Genomic DNA, 6,154 nt, shown 5'->3' with positions numbered 1-6,154 from the left:
ATATTCCATCGTATAAGCTTTGCAGGTCCTCCAAAACATCTCTCCCAACAACTTGTATTTTTTTCACTCTAAATCGTAAATTCATTTCGAGATGTCGACAACAAAACATGTGATTCGTGGAAAGAAATACAGATATAATCTCCATGTTGATGGAAGCAGCCCAATCAGATATGATGCACAAATTTTTCGGATCACTTATGCATTCTTTCAACATGGATAAAAACCATGTCCATGTCTCCCCACTTTCACATAAGCAATAGGCAAAATTTGATTGTAACCGTCCATGCCAACTGCCAAAAATATGGTACCTAAGTAAGGACTTTCAAATAAGCACCGTCTGTTACAATCAGCGGTCATAAGTGATTCACAAATGATCGAATCTGTAATAATTGAAAAAGAACAAGAAAAATTAATAGTGTATATATATACATATAATTTCAATAAAGTCCTAATGAAAAGGTTCTTACCGCATAACCAATGGCGACAAATAAATGCTCAAACTGTGCCCTTCCAAATTGTAGCAATATATCAGGAGTAAGGAAGACGATTCCTCTAGGTTACCTCTTAGCAGGAGAATGGCATAATACTTTGCATGCCAAACTTGCATATAGCTAACAGAGATTTTGTAATTGTTCTTCATATCGACGATGATGTCATGGATCTTGTATACTCTACTTGTGTCATTCATTGGATCTTTCAGTATATGACCCAACACCTTCTTGTTTGCTTGACGGTGATTGGGATACACTTGCATTTGTAAACATGTGCGTAAATCCTTAAATGTACGAACCTGATACAACGTCGTACCATTAATTACAGTTGTTGTTATTCGCCATTCAGAATTTTTTAATATACATATTGCTTCGAATTTACATCGTGTAGAGCAGATAGTTTTCATCTGGTAACCCTCTTCAAGACATTTCAGTCCTAGGGCTAGTTTCAAGTCCTCTTTACTCTTGAAAATTTGGCCAACTTTCACTCGTTTAGAATGTTGATATTTGGGACTCGGTTCTTAAGGCTTCACAATAGGGACTAGCGTTGGTAATAGGTGAGGCATGCCCCAAAATAAATTACAACCCACCGGAGCACTAATATTACCCCTACCACGACCTTTATCTTCCTTCTCCCCCCCTTCTTTATTTCCTTTATCCGATTCACCATCAATACTATCTTATTATAGCCCCAGATATTCATCTGTATTGGGATGATACAAACAATCCCCCGAGACAGCCCCATAATAAGGATCAAGATCAACCTTATATTTCTCAGATGCATTTTCAGTGTCATCTAAATTGACCTCCTATTCTTCGGAAGAAATTTCAGAAATACGAATGCCATAAATAGATGATAGATCTTGGTATTGGTACATTGGATGATTTTTGTATGACTTATATGGAGTGTTGTACGACTGATATGGAGTTTCATACATCCCCTGGCTTTGAAATAGGTGATACTGAGATGGGTATGTTTCAAGTGGGGTTTGAAACGGTTGATATTGAGTTTGGTACGAATGATATGGAGTGCTAGGAATTGTCTCATCACTTTGGAACGATTGGTATGGAATGAGTGGAAATATGTTTTGGTTGGAACCCGGCTCACATTGGTTTGACACATGTTGAACGAGTGGAAGTATATACTGAGGTTGCTCGGCTCCATACACAGTGGCTGGAACTATCTCTTGGTTTGAGTTTGATTGATCAATTTCAACACCACGATCGCAAACATACAATCTTAGGGCTTGCGGCTAGATATCCACACCAATAACCAAAAAATGTCTTGTATCATTGGTGTCAAATAACTCGAAAATCGAACCAGATGACAGAGATTTATATGTTAACTTAAAACAATTTTGAAAATCAGGTAAGTTTAATTTTCTACCTAAATAATTGATCAAACCTGGAAATGTTAAGTATATCTGCAACAATACAACAACTTTTTGCGTTTCTGGAATATAATCTACCATGTTGTTGACTAACTGCCACGAACCTCCACAAAAAAACGTACTCTAACTTTCTCAATCACAGGTACAGATACTTGAGAATTTGGAGAAGATAATTTTTTTTGTAAAAACTGGATTAAAACGTATATATCTCATATTTTAGAAACACCTGATATATATAAGGGGTTGAGGAGGAAAAATTGAAAAATAAAACTGAAATGGAGTGTATTGGGAAGGAACAAACTAAAAAATAAAATAAAAAGGAAGAAGTGGGGACCTTACTCACCACGCACGGGCCGGTGCATAAGGGTGGGACCTAGCGAGCCATCACTCAGGCAAAAGTGTGTAGTCACATCAAGTCAGAATTTTATTTTATTTTGTATCCAGGTCCCTGTACGCACCATACGGTGTTAAAGGAGTAAAATAGGGCTATTTTCTTAAAGTTTTAAATTTTAAGGTTAAAAATGTAATTGTTTACATTTGTTAGGTTATTTTGGTCATGATCCCGGGTTAGGGGTGTCATTAATAATGATTAGGGGTGTCATTGGCCTCCCCCAATAACAACACCCGTAGAAAAAATGTGATTCTATTTAGACATCCCTATAAGCCTATATTTTTCCTTTATTTTTTTTATTAATCATCATAACTTAATTATTTTTCTTTTTATGTTTTCAACAAGTAATCATTAAGTTATCATTAATATTTTTTTTACTTTTCAACACAAACAAAATTATTATTAATTAATTTTATTTTTTTAACTTTATTTAAAGTGTTATTACTATTATTTGAAGTATTATTATTATTGTTCTTGAAGTTACAAATGAGGTAGAAACATAAACCTCAATTATCAGAAGATCCACTAGAGATAGAAGACCTCCAGAAAAGTATTCTCCATTAGCAAATTACTTGTTGTTGACAGAGAATGGGAAACCAGAATCTTATCGAGAGGCTTTGAGGATGAAAGATTCCATACATTGGAAGAGGGCCATGGAGGATGAGAAAGCACTGCACAACAAGTGGGTATTCAGGGTCAAAGATAAGGTCGATGATAGCAAGAGGTACAAGGCCAGATTGGTGGTCAAAGGGCTCCAATAGAAAATGGGAGTTGACTACAACAAGATATTCTCGCCAGTAGTAAAGATGACCATAATCAAATTGGTACTTGGTAGTATGGCTACAGAAGATTTACATCTAGAGCAGCTACATGTGAAGACAACTTTCTTACATGGAGACCTTATGAAGATATCTACATGGCACAACCACAAGGTTTTCTATTGACTGGTAAAGAAAATCTGGTGTGCAAGTTGAAGAAAAGTATGTATGGGTTGAAGAAAGCTTCAAAATAGTGGTAGTTGAAGTTTGATAGCTTTATGCAAGAGAGTGGGTACATAAGATGTGAGATGGATCATTGTTGTTACCTAAAGAAGTTTAATTCTTATTATATCATCCTTTTACTATATGTTGATGACATGTTGGTTGCTGGATCAGACATGCAGGAGAATAACAGATTGAAGAAGCAGTTGTCTAGAAAAATCAAGATGAAGAATTTAGGAGCTGCCAGACAGATTATGAGCATCAGCATAGTCAGAGATAGAGTTGTTGGTACTCCAAAGTAGACATGGCCAAAAACCGGTCCTATATTAAACAACTTTATTTTATTTTTTATTTTGAATTTTGAATTTTTCTGATAAATTTTTAACAATAATTTAATGTTATTCTAATACACTTTAAAATATGTAATTCGATCAATCAAATACATTTAAAAAATATGTTTTATTGTAATTTTATAATTGATTTTCAATCAAATACACTTAAAAATACGTTTTATTGTAAATTTCTAATTCATTTTCAATCAAATACACTTAGAAAGTTTGAAATACAATTAAAAATACGATTGTTTTGAAAAATATTAACCCGATCCCGGGTCGGGCCTTTTTTTTGATGAAAACCATAACCGGCAGCCTCAAACTGGACGGTCCCAAGGCAGTCGTGGTCCTGGTCCTCCGCCAGTCCCAGGCCAAGTCGGGCCCATTTAGCTATCTCTATTCTAAAGCTTTCCCAACGTAAGTACATCAGGAAAGTCTTAGAAGAATTCAGCATGACATATGCTAAGCCCAGAAGCACACCTCTGGGAGCCAGTTGAAACTCTCTAAGAAGCAATCTCCAAAGATGGATAAAGACAGGAAATAACTGGCCAAAGTTCCTTATGCTTTAGCAGTTGGTAGCTTGATGTATGTTATGGTATGCACAAGACCAGATTTTACTCACGCAATAGGAGTGGTCAGTAGATTGATGTCAAATCCAAGGGAAGAGCATTGGGAAGGAGTCAAGTGGTTGCTACGCTACTTGAAAGACACTTATGAGATTGCCTTATGTTTTAGAAAAAGGAAGGTAGTCCTAGAAGGTTTTGCTGATGTAAATTTAGGGGGGGGGGGGTTGTGATGACTCGGGGAAAAGCACTACAAAATATGTGTTCATCATTTGGGGTATGACCATTAGCTGGATGTCCATACTACAGAATAATGTTGCTCTTTCAACCACAGAATCTGAGTATATGGCCCTTGCAGAGGCTGCCAAGGAGCTTACCTGGTTGAAGGACTTCCTATCAGCGTTGGGCATGGAATAAAAAGACTCTGTTTTTCATTGTGATAACCAGAGTGCAATTGAATTTGTGAGAAATCCATTGTTTTACAGAAGATGAAACACATGAAAAGGATGTACCATTTTATTAGAGAGTTAATAAGGGATGGTACCTTAAGCTCAAAAAAGATCCTTGGTATAGAGAATCCAACATAAATGTTTACCAAGGTTTTTACAAGAAAGAAGTTGAAGCCATGTATGGCTTCAACTGGCCTTCTAGAAGCTTGATGGGAAGGCAAGGACTAGAAAGAGAGATGGGGTTTTACAAAGTACATGTTTTGGATGGCAGTAGATTAGTTGATCAACATCCAAGTGGGAGATTGTTGAGTTGTGGAGTCTGATCTACTTTGGCCTTATTGTTGCTAGGCAGCCTTATACATGGAGGCGATGTAGACTTTTGGGCTCTGGCCCACAAGCAGAATTAGGTCAACTATTATATATAAACTAGAAGAGTACTCGCGCAATGCAGCGAGATACATCTCAAATTTAATGTTTTGTTCTATTTTGTCCCTTGTCGACGGTTTTATGCGGTTTTGAGAAAAACGATAATGTTCTTATTTTGAATAAAATATAAATTTGAAGATATTATAAACTTTTGAAAAAAAAATATATATATCGATATTAGTATCAAATTAACTATTTAAAAGTTCTTGTTTTGTTGTGTAATTTCTTTAATTCAATTTTATTATAATTTGATTTAGGTCTAATAAGAAGTACTTTATTTTTGATTTAATAATGTAATTTTTTATAAATATAATAATTAAGTATTATATTAGAATACAATGGTTATCCTAATTATATTTTAGATTTTTTATATTTAAAATGAAATATTTATCATGTATTTGATTATGTTTATCTGCAGTTAGTTTCACGAATACAAGCATATAGCTTTAATAAGTTATACTTATGCATTATTTTCTTGTAATCTTGAATTTTGAGTAATATGCGTCAATAAATAGTATTTCATGTATAAAAAATGATTTTTAAGAGTTTTTATCAAATGCTTTATGATATAGTATAAATATATACCTTTGTAAGCTTGTAACTCTAAGCAGAAAGTGTGTGCAACAATATTTGCCTAATAAAAAATCTATCTAGTTCGTCGTCGACTAGCACGATCACCCTGCTCCTGTGAATCATGTAAATCCTTATGTTCTTGTTTATTTTCACATCTATATTGTATGTTTATTGTGTGCTTTTCGTTGTTATTAACGCAACAATAGTTTATGTTGGTAGTGAATTAAAAACATGAACTACATCAATAGTTCAAATAGAACATTAAGGTATTCACTTTATGAAATCAGATAGAATAAATCATAAATATTAATAATGACTCACCAGTTCGTAAGAAATTCCATCAACTTTGAATCATTTGAAATGATTCCTTCTCGATTCTCCTTTCCAGGCAACCCTAACAACATTTCCAAGTGGCTTCGCTTTGTCTCCAGATTCTTCATTGTGATCTTCGTCGTTGTTCAATGGCGATTAAGCTTGGTTCCCTTCTTCTTCTTCATCACCGTAAACAATCATTTTTCCTTTTCTTCCTCCATTCCCTAGCTTCAGCCGCCGATGGTG

The sequence above is a fragment of the Cynara cardunculus genome, unplaced genomic scaffold (assembly GCF_001531365.2).
Source record: "Cynara cardunculus var. scolymus isolate 2C unplaced genomic scaffold, CcrdV1 Un_Scaffold_2851, whole genome shotgun sequence".
NCBI classification, from domain to species: domain Eukaryota; kingdom Viridiplantae; phylum Streptophyta; class Magnoliopsida; order Asterales; family Asteraceae; genus Cynara; species Cynara cardunculus.
This window is presented reverse-complemented; position numbering follows the sequence as displayed.